General features: G+C 38.5%; 1 pseudogene across 1 annotated transcript in view; it reads left to right on the top strand.

Annotated features, from left to right (window-relative positions):
• The window catches only part of LOC143862626 (pre-mRNA-processing factor 39-1-like), a 47,007-nt pseudogene that overhangs the window by 2,429 nt on the left and 23,905 nt on the right, over window positions 1-20,673 (top strand). The window contains exons 2-5 of the transcript XR_013240393.1: window positions 1,858-2,391; window positions 5,957-6,060; window positions 13,457-13,686; window positions 14,327-14,494. The product of XR_013240393.1 is annotated as a pre-mRNA-processing factor 39-1-like (transcript). The remainder of the gene's footprint in view (window positions 1-1,857; window positions 2,392-5,956; window positions 6,061-13,456; window positions 13,687-14,326; window positions 14,495-20,673) is intronic.

The raw sequence follows: 20,673 nt of genomic DNA, 5'->3' as shown, positions 1-20,673 counted from the left end.
ATTTGTGAATGAATAGACTACCTTGCTTTTTCTCAACTTCGTGAGAAGTTTAGGTGGAACTGGTTCTCCTTGAATTGAACTAGAGATGCTATTCTCTTCTTCAACACTGCACTATAGGTGGTAAGAGGAGAGGACACATCAGTGCTTCTAAGGTAGGTTTCCAGGAATTGATGAAAGGCTTATATATTTTGATGTGTGTTCTGGGGACTTGAAGGATTAAGCTACACCGAAGGACTCATGCCTTATATATTGAGGGAGCAAGTAGCACCATTTTATGGGAAGACAGAAAACAGATAAAAGATTTTGAGCTATTCCTGATGTGGGTGTCTTGTTCTATTAATTTGAGTAAAATGCAAATTATATCAACAGATGTAGAGACAGACCAAATTCATTCACCCACATTCTTTGTATTGCAAACGAACTGACAGATAGATTTTTGAAATCTGGTGTAAATAGATTAAACTTTTTCACTGTGCAATGATTTTTAGGCCGCAATTCTTTTACTTTTTTCTTTAATGTATCTTTTTCATTATTTGTTTAAAAAAATTACTAGAAATTTGATTAATTGGTAAGTGATTCGAAATGTTTCATAATTTTTGAGGATAAGGTTGTGGTGAAGTTCTCAGATTCATAAATTGAAATGAGCATTTGAGGCTTTTGAGTATTTTCTTTGTCGAAAGAAAGAGGAAACCGATGTGGGAAATTGGGAAACCACTAGTTCTCTTACTTTCCTCCATTTATTTTTGTGTTTTCTGATGTTGAGTATGTCATTCTCATTCACTTTTGGGGTGAAATTTTTATGTTTTATTTATTTTTTCTTGGTGATACTCTTTGGCTAACCTGAATCTGAACTTCCGTGTGCTCTTGACCTGAAGCCAGAAACCAAAGATCCCGTACTCCAAGTGCATGCCTTTCCCCTACACTTGACAAGTATAGTAATATTTTTTTGTTTGTTCTTAATTTGCATTTTCTATTAATCTAGCCTATTCACCTAAATGCTTTAAAAATAAGGGTAATGCATAACATTAAAAAAATAAAAATAAAAATAATGGAAATGCCTTTGTAGAGATTGAATTTTGATGGGTTTGGTCCCTGTTTAGCCAATCATCTACTCTCATAAGTCGATGAGGTTTTACCTTGGCTGAGTTCTCATCCAAGTCCGAGTTTGGACCTATTGAATGAGTAAAATGCTCCTTTGACTCAACCGATTTAATGATAAATTTATGTATCTGATCATTGCTCCTACCGAGTGTACTTGGTTTTACCTTGGCCGGGTTCTCATCTGAGTCTAAATTTTAAACACTGAATTTGGACCCCGATATTTTTATTTACTGGGTTTGGTTGCCTTTGTGGCATTTTAGGGGGTGTTCATGTCAACATTTTGTGAGAAAAAAAAAATCATTCAAGAAGGACCATGATGATTTCTTTATCGCCATATTTTTTTTTTGTAATCTCTTTTGTGATTATAAAGTATAAACAAGATTAAGTATTGGAAGAGACTTTAGGCTAGCCTTTTTATGCTCTATCATTGTCTTTTCAATAGACACATAATATGCTTGCCGTTTCAACAGTTATTTTTTTCTTTAATTTTATTGTCGTATGAGCTCCAGTTGTTACCATAAAAAAAAATTGAGCATCAGTTGTTGATGTGCCACAGAGAAGTCTCAATCTCGACACACAATATACAATATCATGATTTGCTTGTATGCCACTCCTATGGCACTCCAACAACCAGTTTGATACTGTATCTTCTTTTTTTAATTTTTTTCTTCTTCCTATTTTTTTTTTACTTTGCATCATTTTCTATCAATATATCGGTTGCCATTGCCTTAGAGGTAATCTATTTTTAATTTGCAGCGTTTAACCCCTCAAGGCGTAAATTCTCCTTGACAATTAGAATGGCCGATAGTGAAACCGTGGTTGCCCAAACATCAGCAGACATGGAGTATCCACCTACAAGCTATGCTTCCACTGACTACCCCGTGGTCAATACAAATTCTGTTTCTGATGATAGTGTTTATGCCACTGGCGCTACTGGTGATTCAACTTCTGCTGCCCCAACTGATGAGGCAGTTTATCCCATTCCAGAAGGTTCTGGTTTAGGCGATCCAAATGCATACAATACAGAATCAAATTTAGTCATGCAAGAAACTCCTCTTGGCTCAACATGGGATGCTAAGCCAGCTGTTGGGGCGACCGATGCTAGTGAGAATCCTGTTGGTCAGGAAAGCACGGCAGTGGAACCAACTCCTGCTGTTGGATATGACTCTATGAATGGCAATGGCATCACTGAAGTGGGAAATTTCTCACTGACGGGAATTGCTGAGAATGGAAGTGTTTCAAATGAGGCCGGCGTTGTTGTTGTTGATCAACAGTTCGAGGAAGGATCTGGTATTCTTTCTCCCCCATCTTTCTTAGTAAGATTATAAGATATATGTCATCCGCCATTAAAAGAAAGAGCTATATCATTTTTTTTTATGAAATCCTTTCTTTAAAATGATTCTTATTAAATTCATAAACTCTTGACGGATTTAAAGGAAGTCTATGTTTACGTTTCTGCCAGGAAGTTCTTGCAATTATTTGTGCCTTAAAGTGTGTATAATGTCTATTAGCTCTTGTAACATCAAATTTCTTGCCTCTGTAGTGGGTTAGCTCTCTTAGCAGGATTCGGTTTGTTTCAGGTGTTTTTTTTTGGAGTGAGGTGTTCAGAATAATTCAATACATACTGTCAAAACTGTGGCCCTGTGTCACATGGCTGCTTATAGATATTGCATACATGTCCTCAAAACATTATATCTTCTGATGGATGGGGGGTCCTTGCCGATGATCTAGATCCATGGGTAGTGTTAGTGGCAGTTTTTTCTCCTTTTATTTTTTGGCAATTTTTTAAATGAGAGATTTTGTGGTAGTTTTTCTCCTTTAATTTTATGGCAATTTTCTAAATGTGAAATTCTTGAGCTGTTCTTTATTGAAATCGGGTTTGATCTCTCAGCCTTTGAGTTTGATTGCGACTTCAAGAGCTTTCTGGAGTGGTTATTACTGTTAGTCCACTGTTAGTCCATTTTGATAGTTTAACCTCATGAAAATATTTGACGAGTGTGGCCTTATGGGTTGGGTTCAACACCCTTTTGGTAATACACTTGTTGAGGTATTTGATCCTATGCTACCCATATTTTAAAAAAACTTAAGTAACATAACTAAGGATTATTAGACAAAGATAAAGGGTATTGATGCAAGAAATTTCACCTTGTCCATGTGCGAAGCACAAAAAAGATGGGAAGGAAGAAAGATTATGAATTTACTTTAGTCTTCGTTAGTTTATTAGTTTTATGTTTTTATAAAGGCTAAATTGGGTGAAGTTCACATTGTCCATGTGCGAAGCATAAAAAAGATGGGAAGGAAGAAAGATTATGAATTTGCTTTAGTCTTCATTAGTTTATTAGTTTGATGTTTTTATAAGGGCTAAATTGGGTGATTAATCCCAAGGGACTTGTGCAATTTTTTTTTTTAACTTGCATTCCGGGGAAACTAGAAGTTGGGTAGGGATTAGGTTGGACCAAGTTGCTCTGGTGCGCCCTATCAATAGTTCATAGCACTCATCATTTTTTTTTGGGGTGTTAAGTTCTTTGTTTTTTCTTTGAACTGTGATTATACGGGATATGCTTTTTACAGTTGGTCTCTCTAAAAGGTCATTGCTGCCCCCCCTCCCCCCGCCCCTTCTTTTTCCCCAGTTCAGTGATACAAATTGTTTAAAATGGCCAGAACCCTCTGAGCCTTCGACTGTAGAAACAAACAAAAAGTAGTGTTTCTTAAATGAGGATTTGGGGTTGTTCTTGTTGCATAGAGTCTTGTCTTAAGCATGGTTTTAAATTTCGACCGAAATCTGAAATTTCGGATTTCGGTTGAGACTGACACCGAAACGAACCGAAACGGCCGAAACTTACCAAATTTCGGTCGAAAATTTGAAAATGTCGGCAATTATATTAATTTTTTATTCCTTTACCGAATTTCAGGCCAAAATTACCGAAATTTTGGCCCAAAAAAATGACATTTCATGCGTCTTTACCGAATTTCGGCAAAAATTTTGGTTTTGGTTACCCCCGAAATTTCAGCCGAAACCAAAATTTAAAACCTTGTTTAACAATACAATTATGGTTTGGTTTAGTTTTTTGAGTCATTTCCAGTTTTAATATCTTGTTTTTGGATGGAAAAATATTATTAATCAAGGAAAAAAGACACGGACAAGCGAGGTGGTCAAAAAATACAAAAGAAGAAGATCATGAGCAAGAAATAAAAACTAAGAAAACAACAAAAACTCTTCAAAGCGGAAAAAGGTAAAAAAAATGTGAGTTCCTCCCACAGTACACTGGAGCAAGTGAGGTGGTCAACCACAGAGCTAGCCGCACGCCAAATATGTCAAAACACTAGAGTGCCCCTCAATTCTATCCTTAATCGCTTCAATTGTGCCTGCTAATCGCGATGGGTATTTAAACTCAACCATTATCCATCAGATGACGTTCTTCAAATCTCCTTCAATGATTAGAGACTTTAGAAGGTTTTGGTCCGTGTTACTAATCCCTGTCAGCCAGCAGAGCCAAAACTTTTACCAAGTTGGATTCTTGAGTTTCAGTGGGACCATAATAAGCTATTTTTGCCCCTCCGGACTTGGATTTCCAAGGCTGGAACCATCAAAGTAACTTATTTTTGGAAAAAGAACATCTTTGTTCTCTTAGTTGTGATGCTCAAGATCTTCATGTGGTGTGATGCTAGCATGCTATATGATCTTTTTTTTTTTTTTTTTTGAAATGATAATATGATATATTGATAAAAGAGAACCGAGATGGTCCTTAAGGAATACAATAGGAAAAAGAAAAAATACAATCGACTCACGGAGGGAGGAAGACAAACCACTCCAAATCCAATATGAACACCCCTGATCTAGCGAGAGAATCAGCTTCGTCATTATCTGATCAACTGATCTCCTAACATGCCTAAAGACAATAGAAGACCCTGAAATCAAATCTGAGATCTCCTCAAAGCAACTAAGAAACCTCCAAGGGGGAGCCACCGACCCCAAAAGCCACCTTAAAACATTTGAAGAATCACCTTCCACTATCACCTTATCATACAGATCCATATCCAAATGCTTGATTCCTTGGTATGCCGCTTTGACCTCTGCTTCAGTCGAATCACTTATGCCAATAGGACCTGAAAAGGCCCCCAAGGTCGATCCTAAAGAGTCTCTGCGTAGACCTCCAACACCTGCCGGGCCCGGATTTCCCAAACTAGATCCATCCAAATTGACTTTGATAAAATCTGCAGAAGGGGCTTCCCACTTCTGAATAATTTGAGATCTTCTTTCGACTTCAAAACAAACTATATGCCACCCCTCCCAAAGGTCAAAAGCCGAAACAAATCTAAACAACGGCAGGCTTTTCGCCCATGATATAGCTAATGCTATAATTGAGGGAGTGGCTAAATCTTCTTATTGGCTATATGATCTGTTTGCGTGATGTATCTTTCAAGTAATTTCTATTCATCTTTAACGCTTTTTTTTTGGTGCGTGATGCTTCTTTCAAGTAATTTCTATTCATCTTTAACGCTTTTTTTTGGTGGTTGGGCTCTCTCTCTCTCTCTGTGTGTGTGTGTGTGTGTGTGTGTGTATACATATTTTGGTATATTTTATTGACATTCTCATGAAACTCTGTTGATTACTACTCACTAAGTCCTATATCGTTGCTGGAGTTTATTTTCCTTCTAGATGAGTGGTAATGTTTTTTATGAACACACTGTGTTTTTCAACCTATTCATTTCAATTTTAGGAATCTTTACATTTTGCTAATGCCAAAGATTTCCCTTTTTTTTGTTGCATCAACTATCTGCCATTTTTGCTGTTTGGATATATTCAAGGCCAAGTCTTCTTTGATTGACGTTTTGTCTTATTTTTTTTCTCCAGCGATTTCTAATGAAGAAGATAGATTATGGAGCATTGTAAGGGCTAATAGTTTAGATTTCAATGGTTGGACTTCTCTCATTCAAGAGACAGAGAAGGTGGCAGAGGTATCTTTTTTCTTTGTTGTGGAGATGGTGATCTTGGCTAGTGTTGTTGCTTATTGTTATAGTTTGGATTTATGGATATGAATCATGCTTGTGCTTGGTGATATGTTTATTAATTTACTTCTCAGTTGTTACACTAGTGGAAAGTTGGTTGATTTCTTAATTATTAATTTTCATGTGACACAAACTTAACCCAGTAACAATTCAACCTATCAAATTGTCAAGTTATCTTCATTCATTTTCCATTTTGGCATTTGGAACGGTTGTTTAAAAACTCTATGAGTCAATCGTTGACTCACCCAAATGGACTACCTTTTACCTAGGCAGAATCCTCATCCGCGTTCGAGTTTTGCCCTACCAAATCAATCAAAAATCCTTTGACTCACCCTAGTTAATACAAACTTCAACGCTTCAAACATTGACTCGCCCGGGCTAACTCTATTTTACCTTGGCCGCGTTCTCGTCCGTGTCCAAGTTTTGAAGCACTTTGGAACACAATGTGTAATGTTGATATGTTATTTCTATAGGTTAAATGAGGAAAATATATAAGCATAAGGTATGTTATTTCATATTGTATATGTCATAAATTAGACACCATCTTGATTACAAAAAAAGAAAAAGAAAAGAAAAGAAAAAGAAAAATATTTTTATATTAGTATTTAGTGTAGATGGTTTGGACATATCCAACGTAGACCTTTGGATGCTCTGGTGAGAAGAGGCGACTCGTGCCAAATTGATGGAGTAAAAAGAGGTAGGGGCAGACCGAAAACAACTTGGGTAGAAACAGTGAGGAAAGACTTGATAGCTAGGAACATAACAGACAACATGACTTTGGATAGGATAGAATGGAAGAAAATGATCCACGTAGAAGAACCCAACTAGAACTAGGATTAGAGCCGGGTAAATTTCTTTTACCTTCTTTTTGAATTTTTTCTAAAGGATTCATTTAGCCGACCCCAACTAGTTTGGGACAAAGGCTTTGTTGAGTTGAGTATTTAGTGTAGATGAAGAATTTGTTATCCCATGGAGGTTGTGATTTATATCAGTAGTTCATCCTTTGTCTCTTTTGTTGCTCATCATGATCATGTTACATTCTATTGTTCTGGTTGGATGTTCACAAAAAAATGGGATGTATTTTAATAAAGATCTGAATTTTTGCTCATCATGATCATGTTACATTCCTTTGTTCTGGTTGGCTGTTCGTAAGAAAATGGGATGTATTTTAATAAAGATGTGAATTGTTGCTCATCATGACCATGATACATTCTTTTGTTCTGGTTGGCTGTTCATAAAAAAATGGGATGTAATGATGTTACATTCCTTTGTTTTGTTTGGCTTTTCATAAAAAATGGGATGTATTTTAATAAAGATGTGAATTGTTTATGTGAGAAGTCAAGCCTTGTGGCGAAACCGGAGATAATTTCAGATGGGTTCTCTTTAAAATTCTGATTTATGGCTGGTAATTTCAAATGAGTTCTTATTGTTGTGTATGGGTCATCTAATCCCAGAAAGACGTCAACCCTTGTGGGCAAAATTGGATCGAATGCAAGTTTGTGGATTTTCCATGGGTGGTGGGGGGCGATTTTGGTACGGCAAGATTCTCCCATGAGAATAGGGGAAGGAACACTATGAATACAAGCATTCAATAATTTCATTTCCAACAATGAACGAGTCGATCTTCCTCGATATTGGGTGTCTGTGATTTACTCGGCAGTCGGTACGAAAAGAAGAATTTTCCGGTGCCGACCAGATTGGACAGGTTCTTATTTTCCAAGGAGTGAGAGGACCATGTCAAAGAACACTACCAAAAGGTATTGCCAAGAATGGTTTTCGGTCATGCATTGGTTATCCTTGAATCAGTGGAAGGTGCTGTCTTTTGATTCAGTTAATGTTTGGGATTCTATCTTAAGGAATTGTGAGAGCTCGACATGATTGAAGAGGAGTGCCCCTTTTCGAATGCGAGGAGAGATGCCTCTCGTTAAAGGAGTATGAGAATTTGCTTAGAATGGAAGAAATGAGTTGGGACCAAAGATCTAAAGCTCTTTGGCTGAAAGGAGATTGGAATATGGCTTCTTTCCATAAGATGTCTTCCTCTAGAAGAGCAATCACAATCAAGTTTATTAGGGTCAGAGATCTCCTAATAAAGAAATCAAAAGATATTGAGGAAGGCATTCATTTTTTTATTTTCAGAAATCTTTACAATAAAAATGAAGGGTGGAGGACCTATGCTAAATGGGGTTCCATTCAAATGCTTTTCAAGGGAGTCAAACGTTGGATGCCATTAGGGATCTGATCAGGATTATCAAGCTGAGGCTCAATCATATGAGGCGTTCTGCAAATTCGGAGGTGGATACTCTGGCTAAGGAGGGTGTCGATAAGGTGGAAACCTATATATCTTTCGCAGATCTACGACCATAATATTTTTGTAACACCATCCTAGTTTGGGATGTTTGGGGGATGGGACAAGTCCTGGGATATTTTGGGGGGACATCTTGTCTCCATGTAATGACTTCTCTTTGGTAATAAAATTTGATTGTTAGCTTTAAAAAAAATAAAATTGGAAGAGCAATCTCCGCCATGGATAGGGACAAGACACATGGATCAGATGGTTTTACCACAATAATCTTTTAATATCATTGTGAGGTTGTTGGAAAGTGCATCCTTGGGGTAGTGCGAGAGTTTTTTGCGAGGGGCTGCATTAATAAAGAAGCTAAAGCAACCTTTGTTGCTCTCTTTCATAAGAAGACTGGAGCTGTGGAGTGTAGACACCCCATATTGGCCTGGCCCCAATTTTTCAAAACCAAGTTTCGACTGTGAAAAAGTGGGCCTTTATCGGAGAGAATTCCCCTCACAATTTTGTAAATAACCCCCAGATTTTGATAATGGCACCCATTTCTTTCCCTTTTTGAAATAAAAAATATACATTTAATAGTTAAAACCTACTAGTAATGTGTTTTAAAAAGCTTTTAATTGGTTTTTGGAAAATAAATCCAAACCCCCCACTTTTGAAAAGATACCCGATTCTCTTGTCCTTTTACCTTTTGGAAAATAAATTTAACCCTCCACTTTTACAAAATAAAAGGAGAGAGGAGATGGATGGCTGGGATTCAATCTAGGGAAATGATTTACTATATAACAAAAAATGAGAGTTGCCGTTATGGGGGAGGGGTCATTTTTACATTTGAGAGAGGGCTTTCTTTGTTTGGGAATGGGGTCTGCAAAGAGGGTTTCTATCGAAGTTGCTAAAGCTTGGAAAGAGAGGAGATCCCGACCACCTCTCCACGACCACGATTGCCGCCGGCGACCTTAACCTCCCCCATCAAACCACCTCTCCACGACCACGATTGCCGCGGGCCACCTTAACCTCCCCCATCAAACCAGTTCATCTTCTTCCATTATCACCTCCCCTTCACCACCATAGCCGACCTCCATCTCCATCATTAAACCCATTTTCATCTTCTTCATCAAGTTCTACAAGTTCCAATGGCTAGGATTGCCGGCCTTTTTCCATTTATTTTGCCTTTTTTTTCCAATGAGCTTGAGAAAATATCTCTCTTTAGGCTCTAATCACAAACCTTCATTCCACCTTTTTGGTTAGTGGCTAGGATTGCCTCCTTTTTGGAAAAAATCTAAAAAATCCAGAAGGTTTCTTTCAATCTCCACCACCCAATTCACCTTGGATCCTAAGGCGTACATTCATTGCTTCAATGTAAAATCATACAAATACCCCCAAGATGGAGGCCGATCTCACTTTTACCAACACGCCCTTTTGTTTGTCCTTCCTTAAGGTGAACCTACAACAAAAGACGAAACGGAAAGGTGCCATCTTGAAAAATGGAGGGGTGGGGGTAGATTTATTTTTCAAAAAGTAAGAGGACAAGGGGATGGGGTATCTTTTCAGTGTGTGTGTGTGTGTGTTGAGGGGTGGGGTGGTGGTTAGATTATTTTCCAAAATGTAAAAGGACAAGGGAATGGGGTATCTTTTCAAAAGTTGGGGGTTTGGATTTATTTTCCAAAAACCAATTAAAAGCTTTTTGAAACACATTATTTGTAGGTTTTAACTGTTATATATATATATATATATATATATATATATATATTATTTTCTTCTTTCAAAAAGAGAAATAAAAATCCTTTGAAAATATAAACAAATCCTTGGAATTTGGTGGCCCCATTGAATGGGTGTATCAAAACTTGGGGGTTATTTAAATGGTTAAAATTTTGCAAAATTGTGAGGAGGGGAATTCTCTCCGATGAGGTGGGGTAAGAGACTACAAAGCGATTAGCCTTGTGGGGACCTCGCACAAGATTATATCGAAGACTTTGGTGATTCGTCTAAGGAAGATAATGTGGTGGTGATCTCACAGTTGAAGCGAGCTTTTGTGGAGGGTCAACATATATAAATGGGAACACCAGGGGTGCGCGAATCTTATTTGTAAGATTGATATTAAGAGAGCTTCTGGTCATGTTGATTCGTAGTTTTTTTTCTACTGAATGGAGAGGACAGGGTTTGGTGTGGAGGAAATGGCTTAGTGGATGCATTTGGAAGCTGTCTTTCTCCTCTTCTTGATTAACGGCAAACCGGTTTGATTTTTCTCAAGCTCGAGGGATATTAGAAATGGAGATGCCCTTTCTCCTTTCCCATTCGCTATTGTGGGAGAAGTATTTGGTAGGCTGGTGGGAGTAGCGGCAAAGCAAGGCTTGATTGAGGGGTGTTTTTTGGAAGAGGGCACCAGGAGGTCCACTCCTCACGTTTACAGTTTGGGACGACTATTATGTTTCTAAGAAATTTGGAGGGTAATATTTGGAACATTAAGCTAATCTTAAGATGGTTTGAGGCAGCCATAGGGCTAAGGATCAATGTAAGGAAGAGGTAAGAGGTTGTTAGAGGTTCTTAATATGTCATTGAAGAGGGTTGAGGGTCTTGTGAACATTCTTGGTTGCAAAACGGAGTCCCTCCATGTGTCTTACTTTGGATCTTCCTTTAGGGATTGGAATACCATCGATGTCTCTTCGGGTGCCAATTTTGGAAAGAATGGATAAAAACTTGTTGGGTGGAAAAGAAGCTATCTGTCCTTTGGAGTGAGAGTGGCCTTGATAAAGGCAACTTATATCTAAACTTGCCGACCTACTTCATGTGTATTTTTAAGATAACCAAGGTGGTAGCCAAGTAGTTGGATAAGTTGTGGAGATATTTTCTGTGGGAAGGAAGAGAGGAAGGGAAGAAGATCAAATACATTGTGAATTGGGAAACTGTTTGCAGCCTAAGGAGGAGGGGGGGCTTAATTTTGGGGAGGAGAAGGAAGCTCTATTGCACAAGTAATAGCTGACAAGTAAGGGGAGGGATGGGAATGTAGGAGTCTAGCTAGAACTAAAGGTTTCAGCCCACAGAGATTGTTTTGTCAGGTTATAGAGTTCATGCTAGGGGTCATGTTTACGTTAGGGAAAAGGGATGATATTATGTTTTGGTTAGATTTGTGGTTAAGATATAGTCCTTTGTGCCATGCTTTCCCGGACCCCTACGATCTTGTTAGGGTGAGTGATTGTGAATTTCCAAATGTTTTGATTTGTTGATGATGTTTTTTTTAAAGGGGGGTCGGTTTTATGTGTTCTATAGAAACCTTACTGAGGACCTATGTTGCATCAGTATGGGTTTAGGTGTCGGAATTCCACACGGGCATAGAGTATCGAATTCGGCAAACTTTAAAAAGGATTCATGGATTAGCCAAAATATCTTAATCAATTATCAAATTTTAGCTATAAAAAGTAATATATTGAAAATTTTAATAGGTCAAATAAATTTAATGTATTATTTCCATATCAAATAAATTTACTGTTGGGATGGATAGAACATGCGGTAATTGTAAAGTTGTAGTAGTATTCAGAAAAAATAAACAAGATACCTAGATGTGTCATTGTGATTCCTGAAGTACTGGAATCCGAGACGTGTCCGATGTGGGTGCTTTGCCTATTTAGAAGAATCAGTGTAACATAGATTAGGGTAAGTCTTTCACTCGACTCCGTTTGTTTTAGATTCTAGTGGAGGCTTTGCTTCTTTAGAAGATGATGACCGTTGGGCATGGTGGCAGATAATGGGGGTGTCTTTTTACTCCTTGCATCTGATCTCTCTTGGGTTTGGGAACGAAAGAACCCCTTTAGAGAAGGATATAGAAGTCAACCATCCATTTTCGAGTTCAATGCTTTATGTGGACAGCTATCCTTGAAGAGATTAACACTTTGGATTTGCTCAAGTCAAAAGATTTCAGGTTGGATTATTCTGACCACTTATACTTGCATTGTAATCTTGCCTCACGCATGTGGATATTGGTCCCACACTGGTTTGGTGTTCGATGGGCCTACCCTCGAACCTCAAAGGACTATTTCAGAGCTGGTGGTGAGAGGAATATTTTCTGTGCTCAGTGGTGCCGTGCACAGTGATATCTGTGGAAAGAAAGAAATCAATGGACCTTGAAAGAGGATTGCTTTTTCTTTCAACCGGATCAGATGGGAGTCTAAATATCTTCTTGGGAGTTGGATGTATACCAAGGTTGAATTCTAGGGTGTCTCCACTCCTGATTTTTCAGAAAATTGAAGGAGGTTCTCGCTGGCCGCATGTCTAAAATTAAGTCTGTGGCCTGGACCTGCTGCCAACTGACACCATAAAATTAAATTTTGATGGGTGTTCACCGACACCATAAAATTAAATTTTGATGGGTGCTCACTTGGCAACCCCGACCATGCTGGAATCAGTGGCATTTCCAGGAATTGCAATGTTGATACCCTAGTTCCCGTTACGTATTACTGATCCAAATAATGTGGAGACCAAAGCTCTCCTTGCTGGTCTGAATATCTTTTCTTCTTAAGTTTAATGGGATGGTTTAGATTGAAGAGGACTCTCAAAATGCCATTAGCTGGGGTTCTAGAAATGAAACTGTATTATTTGCTGGGACAATTGAAGAACCGTACAACACGACAGTGGATGGTTCAGTGGAATTTCACAATATTTCGAGCTGAATAGAAAGGGTTTCAGTAGCCGAACCGGAACAAGTTGTGGCCTGTGGCGCCTGGGTTGTATTATTAGATAAATTCATAATATCTGCAGAGATATGGGTTCATGTTTTAATCATGCATTGAGAGATGCAAATGAGAGTGCCATCATTTTGGCAAAGGAGGGTTTAAGGATTCTATATGTGAGGGGCAATATCTGCTCCTCCCGTAGCTGTTCTGTCCCTCTGTTTATTGTTTTTTAGTGAATCTCTTGACTATTTTAAAAGAAAAAACATTTTTAAAACTTCTTATTTACACTATGAGAATTGTTATTTAATTTCTTCAAGGAATTTCTTGCATCTCTGCAAGTTTGTTCTACTGGAAGTAACCTAATATTTTCTTCTTCTTTCAGGACAACATATCAAAAATCCGCAAAGTCTATGATGCATTTTTGGCAGAATTCCCCTTATGTTACGGTTATTGGAAGAAGTATGCAGATCACGAGGCACGTTTAGGCTCTGTTGACAAAATTGTGGAGGTGTACGAGCGAGCTGTTCAAGCTGTGACCTACTCTGTAGACATTTGGTTGCACTATTGTGTGTTTGCGATATCAACATATGGAGATCCCGATACCATTCGTAGGTAATAACTGTTCATTTATTTTTAGTTTTCTCCACCTGATATAATGTCGCAGGTTAAAGTCGTTAGTGCTTGGCTTTCTCATTATTGATGAGAATCATGTTGCAATTTGTGTTGCTTTCTAACCTTATTTCGGTATGCCTTCAACAGTGATACATCTCATGTATGGCGGAAAAGGTTTGCTGGGAATGCACTTTAGAAATGCAATTTTCTAAAGTGCAAACCCTTGATTTTTTTTTTTAGGATTTAATTTCATTGTTATGGCCTCATTGTACCCCTTCCCTTTCTTTTCCGAAAGGCCTGTCTAGTAGTCATGTAGTTCTGCTGTCTTTAACTTTCAAACTCTTGAGGCTATCATGGGTGCATCATGTACAAAATGCTGCTGGGAAGATCAAGTTCGGTTAAAGGCTAAGATGGCCTGTATGCTCTGCTCCATTTCACGGACATAGTATGGTTTTTTCAGGAAGGTAAATGCAGTGTATTTGTGTCTGACTTTGGAAGTGTCATGCTGTTAAGAGTGAAATTTTTCCTTCTCATTCAACATTAGCGCCAACTGACTCCCTTTTATGGATGGCTTCACCATGGTAAATTTTTTGCCTATACATTTGCTATAACCAAATTGCTTATTTTCATGGTGTTTCAGGCTCTTTGAACGAGGGTTGGCATATGTTGGAACGGATTACTTATCCTCTCCTCTCTGGGATAAATATATTGAATATGAATACTCACAGCAGGAGTGGAGCCACCTGGCTATGATCTACACAAGGATATTGGAAAACCCTATTCAACAACTTGATCGATATTTTAACAGGTAATTCCTCACATCAGCACTTTACATGTTTGGTTTTCCTTTACGATGCCTGTAATATTTATGTTGCTCTGATTTCTTTATTTACACACATTGGTGTATGTCATGTTGTCGACATGAATTGGTTGGGCTTGCGATGGAAATAATAATTGATAGGTGAGTTGATTTCCAATTTTTTTCCGAACCTTTGACTAGTTGGTATCGTAGGTGAACTTTTAAGTTGTGGAAATTGTACAATAGCAGCACCGTATTAATGTTGTGTTCCATCAGTTATAACCATCCAAAATTAGGAACTGATTAGTGTTGACTGGGTGTCTCATTTGGATCAAGGGACCTCCCTCATGGACAGTGGTGCTATTAGTGTAGATGTCTTGGTATACTACTGGATGTGTGTATTCTTCTCTAGAAAGTAACACATGCCATGTAACAACATCTCGACTTTGTGAGCTACTTTAATTATGGAGTTTGTTTTGTGTTGGAACTTGCCTGTTCATTTTCTTCTTCTCCAATCTTGAGTACCTAGCGCTAGTGTTATGCAGAGACATGCTTTATGGTTACGTTCCCTAACTTTATGTGGTACTCCTTGCTTTTTCTAAAATTGTTCTTCTTGATCTTCTTGGGACCTACCTTCCTGTTTTTAGTGTCAGCTAACTACAATATTAGCCCGTTATCTCTTTAGTTTCCGACATGGTTTTAAATTTCCACCGAAACTGACACGAAACGTCCGGAATGTTTCCGTTTCCATCGCCACCAAAACCGAAACGACTGAAATGTATAAATCAAAATCGTAAATGTAATGGTAGTATGCTATATTAGTATGTATTACATAATCATATGGGATTTGCTAGGGATCATCACAGAAGGCATTTCCCGGATGGGCTGTTGGATGTGAGAGCAGCCACCTCAGATGAATTAAGACAAAATTTGAGCCCATGTGGCTACTCTCACATGCAACTTTTATGTGAAACGCAATGCATGTATTATGTATCAATATTTATATGAATTACATGTGAAGCTTGGTATTCACTATACTATCAAACATGCACTAGAATGCATGTCACTAGGTGTTCAATGTTTTTGGATGATTGTCTTGCTTATATGATGGTTTCTAAGTGTGTGTTTGTGCTTATTCAAGCATTTCTTGAAGTTTCATTTTTAAATTCTATCATTTGCATATGTTTCCATGTATTTTCGTTATTTTACAGGATTTCCACCGAAATTTCCAACCGATACCAAACCTTGGGTTGCGAGCCTCTATAGGATTGTAGGTGAGAAAGGGTTTAGAATTTCCATTGTTTCAAAAGTGTGTGGGGAAGGTTTGTTTGGGGTTGGGGTGGGTCGTCTCTTTAAGGATGATGAGATTGAAGCGTTGACTGATCCTCTTGTGTGCCTTGTGTTACAGGGCCATTTCGTCAAGCGCTGTTCGCCTGGCCTATGGCTTGCGACTTAGTCTGTCATATGTACAAATTGTAGTTGTAGTGGTGAGTCCAAAATGGACGCGTCTCATTGCGTCTTTTAAAGTATGTCACCACAACACTTTTGATGGTCACTCTTGGCTAAGCTTGTGGGTTCCCCACGCCTTTAACTTGGGAGCTTGCTTGGCCATGGATTGGTGCTTTCTAGTGCACATCCTAGCAGGGATTCCATTCTAGTCAACGGGTGATTGGGTCCTTAGGAGTTTTAGCCTTCTGGCACAGTCCTATTGTAACTTCTTTGAGATTCAACAATAAAGCTTAATAAAGCTTACCGTTTGCCTCTTTATGCCCTATTGCTTCTTGTGTGCTTGCGAACTCGGCCTTTCTTTTTTGTGCTTGCTTTGTAGGTTTGACCCTTATAATCTTGCTAGGCTTACTTGCATGTTGCGAGACAACACAAATGCTGCACAGTCCTTGTCTTTAGACTGAAGGTCTGTGACACTTGATCCTGATATTCTGGTCATCACGCCTCGCATTGATGATTGCAGAATTTAGGTGCCATATCCTAGAGGTGTTTTTAGTTTGGCTATGGGTCTTGTTCAGTCTAGTCTTTGGTCCAGAGTTTGGTTGGTGCCTGTCCCTCCTAAGTTTCAATATTTCGGATGAAGTGTGGCTCATAGTAAGATTAGTGAGTCGATGGAGAGAGATGCTATCATATTATTATTCACTACAAGATGGCTTGGACTATTTGAAGCCACATCCTTATATGGTTTAGTATCATTTGGGTTTTCCCAAATCCCATCCCCTCTATCTTGGAGGGTTGGAATTATAGACATTTGGGGTCAAAACAAGTAGAATGTTGTGGATTTTGAGCCCTTTTTATGGTGATTTGGTGCCTTCATACAGAAAAATCCATGAAACTTTTGATGATGGAGGGAAGGATATCAATGGGCTTGTGCGTGGAGTTAAGCGTCTCATCATATTATGGGTGAGTGGGCGAAAAGAGTTCATAGGGTCTTCTACTTGCGACTTGGTCCCTAGTTGGTTTGCTATCATCAAGGACAAGTTGCTGCTGTAGAATTGTTTTCCAAGGTGGGATATACCTACGGTTAATCAATTAATGCTTAACTTCGATGGAGCTTCTTTGCGTAAACCGCCTAGTGGCATTGGAAGGGGCCTTTAGGGATCACTCGGGTGAGGTAAGACTTTTGTCATGATCAATTGGGAGGTGCTACTCCAACGAGGCCGAGTTGCGTGCCATAGTTATGGGTTTAAGGACCGATTGGGAGGTGCTACTCCAACGAGGCTGAGTTGTGTTCCATACTGATGGGTTAAGGGCATTATTTGATTCATTATGGTGCTCGGTTGCTAGTGTTCGTAGTCGAGGGCGACTCATGCAATGCCATTGCGTGGGCCATTGGCTCTTCTTTTGTTCAGTGGAGGTTTGCTAACATAATCAATGAGATCAGGGTCCTCATCAATTTGTTTCATTGTTTTTTTTATTTTCTGGCATTCTCTACGTATTGAAAACGATATGACTGCTCTATTATTTTTTTTGGAGGAGGGAGGGGGTGTTCTACGACTCTTTGATGGGGGATCATGCAAGATGACATGAATCAAAGATTTAAGAAGATGGGGCCCATCATTACTGTTTTTTTTTTTTTGAATGGTAACGAGATTTCATTAATAGAGAAGAGATCGAGAAGGACTCCAAATTACAATGAAAGACTATCAGAACAACCGAATAGCCAGAACAATACAAATAATAGAAGCTAGGGAGGGAGAAAATCAAATTGTTCTAAAGTTGTTTTATTTAGAACCAGGGATGGCCCATCATTAGTGTTAAAGTTGTTTTATTTAGTTTTTAGAGTGTTATTTGAGTCTTTTTGAGTAATTGGGGAGAGAGAGAGAGACGGGGGGGGGTATTAAAGTCTTTTCCCTCTAAAACCACTTAAGTTCTTTGAATTATGTGTGTTCTAAATAGGCCCCACACATGTATTACAGAATTTTCGGTAGGAAGCAAGTCTTTAAGTCATTAGAGGGTATTTTGGTCCAAAGGTTTTAGATTTTTTTTAGGGTTTTAGAACTTTTGAGTTATCTTTTTTTCTTATATAATGTAAAACTTAAGACACTTTTCTATTATTCTATGTTATGCTATGGATGGACGAATGAAAAACAGTTGCTTTCGTGCAAATCATGGATGTGAAGTCTACTTTCCCTATGGTGGTGCCTAGAAACCCATTGGTGTGATGCCTTGGGTTTTGGTTGGTGATATTCCGACCTTCCTATCTATCTCTTTCATGTTTCTTTTTCCCTCATAAACCACCTACCTGGAAACCCAAAGTCTCCTATAATCTCACTCAAACCCTCTCTTGCATTACTTTTTCACATATCTTCTACCCAAACCCTTAAATATCCATAAAAAAAATATTTTACCGACCTTAGAAACATCATTCAAATCCATCCATATCTCACATTCAATTCCATTCGTATCCTGTACGCCTTTCATTTTGCTCGAAAACTCATTTTACACCTTCACGGTATCTTTCGACAGCTTTCCGGCATGTCTCACCACTCAAAACCCATCCTAAGCCTCATAGTAATATTTCCAACTCTAATCACCTATTTTAGGACTCAAACCCCAATTTTTTATCTTTCCTTTTGACCCCTAACACCCCTTCTATAGATCATCCTTCCAATTTAGTCTTAGAGCGAAGTATTAGCCCTTCCTTCAATCGTCCTGCATCAAATTTGGTATCCGAGCTTAGGTTGAAAACTTGTCGTCTCGATGCTGTGCCAATCAAGTAGTTGAGTTGTTGGAAGGCTTAAATGCCAAATTTAACCCGTTGCCATCTCACTTGGATCGCGGGGATCGTACTCAGCATGACTTGGAGACTTCACATGCTGCCCAGTGTCAAGAGTTTGTGCTGACAAAATCATTGCCGATACCTTCTATGGAGAGCGTGCAATTAAAAGAACGGGCTAGACCTGCTATCGTCATCCAAAGCTGGAAAAGAAGATTAGCTTGACAGAGTCTGCAAGAACTTCAGTTAGTGCCCAAGGACGCAGATGATGATGCCAAAGCAAACATGCCGCGATTTGTTCCACCAATGGTCGTAAAGTTTAAAGGCTATATTGAAATTGTGGTCATCAGAGGATACGACCGTTTGACATGCTTACTACGATGGAAATACTTAGTCTGTTGGAAACGACAACCGTATCCGATGCATGCGAAGATCAAAGTTGATGAACTCCCCACAATGAAGTTGGCAAATTATACTCGACAGGGTCGAGTCCTTTAAAGCAGGGGAGTATGATGGGGACCATCCAAGATGACATGAAGAATAAAGGATTTAAGATGGGGCCCATCATTAGTGTTAAAAATAGTTTTATTTAGTTTTTAGAGTCTTATATGAGTCTTTTTAAGTCATGGCGTATTAAAGTCTCCTCCCACTAAAATCACGTATGTTCTTTGAGATATGTGTGTTTTAAATAGCGCCACTCATGTGTTATGGAATTTTAAGTATGAAGCAAGTCTTTAACTCATTAGAGGGTATTTTGGTCCAAAGGTGTTAGATCTTTTTTAGGGATTTAGAACTTTCTATTTTTCTTCTTTTTCTTATATATTGTAAGCTCTAGGATACTTCTCTATTATTCTATGTTATGCTATGGGTGGATGAATGAAAAACAATTTTCTCTTGCTTTCTTGCAAATCATGGATGTGGTCTACATTCCCTATGGTGCGATGCCTTGGGTTTTGGTTCGTGAGATTCCGATCTTCCTATCTATCTCTTCCACGTTTCTTTTTTCTTTTTTTCAGTTTTTTTACCAAAACCACCTTCCCGGAAACCCAAAATCTCCCTTAATCTCACTCAAACCCTCTCTTGCAGTACTTTTTCAACTATCTTCTATCCAAAACCCCTAAATTTCCATAAAAAATATATTTTCCTGACCTTAGAAACATCATTCAAATCCATCTATATATCACATTCAAATCCATTCATTTCCAACACCCCTTTCATTTTGCCGCAAAACTCATTTTACACCTTCCCTGTGTCCTCTGACAGCTTCCCGGCATGTGTCTGCACCACTCAAAACTTATCCTAAACCTCGTAGAAATATTTCCCAACTCTAATAACCTATTTTAGGACCCAAACCGTTGCCCTTTGTTGTTTTTTCCTGAATGGTAATTATAGTCATTCAGAAATAAAGGCCAAACAGCCATGAACCTGCAAACTCTACTTGCTGGTGAAGTAATTATATTCATCCTGTAGGTGGAGCACGAGATCTGCAAGCTCTACTTGCTGGTGAGGCGGGCAAAACTGACATAAGACGCTGATCGGAAAAGGGTACCGAGAAAGCTCCACCTGGTTCCCAGACCCACTCCCTGTTGCTGTTTGCTGTTTTCTTCTGAATAAAATCTCTTTGTTTCCAAAAATAAGTTTCATAATCTTTTAAATTCTCAACTGAAAAATAGAATATGTTGTGCTTATCATCAAGCTATTTGTATCTTATTCTGTGCAAATACATGTCTGATTATATCTGTACTGTAACTTAATTATGAATTGATACTTAATTTTTGTTCTTGGCGACCTCTTAAAGAAAGTACAGATAATTATAGTGGCATATTTTTTTTTGTTTTTCATTCCTTCTTTATGAGTTCCATATGTCATGTTATCTTGTGCATTTTTTTTGCAGCAGTATCATGTACTATATCATGTTATATTGTGCACTGTTTTGCCCTTCTTGTTACTATGATGGTGTTGT

Source organism: Tasmannia lanceolata, unplaced genomic scaffold (assembly GCF_043159265.1).
Source record: "Tasmannia lanceolata isolate RefF3 unplaced genomic scaffold, GAP_Taslan_0.1 ptg000037l, whole genome shotgun sequence".
NCBI classification, from domain to species: domain Eukaryota; kingdom Viridiplantae; phylum Streptophyta; class Magnoliopsida; order Canellales; family Winteraceae; genus Tasmannia; species Tasmannia lanceolata.
Note: the sequence above shows the minus strand (reverse complement) of the source record. Positions and strands in the feature narration are given on the sequence as shown.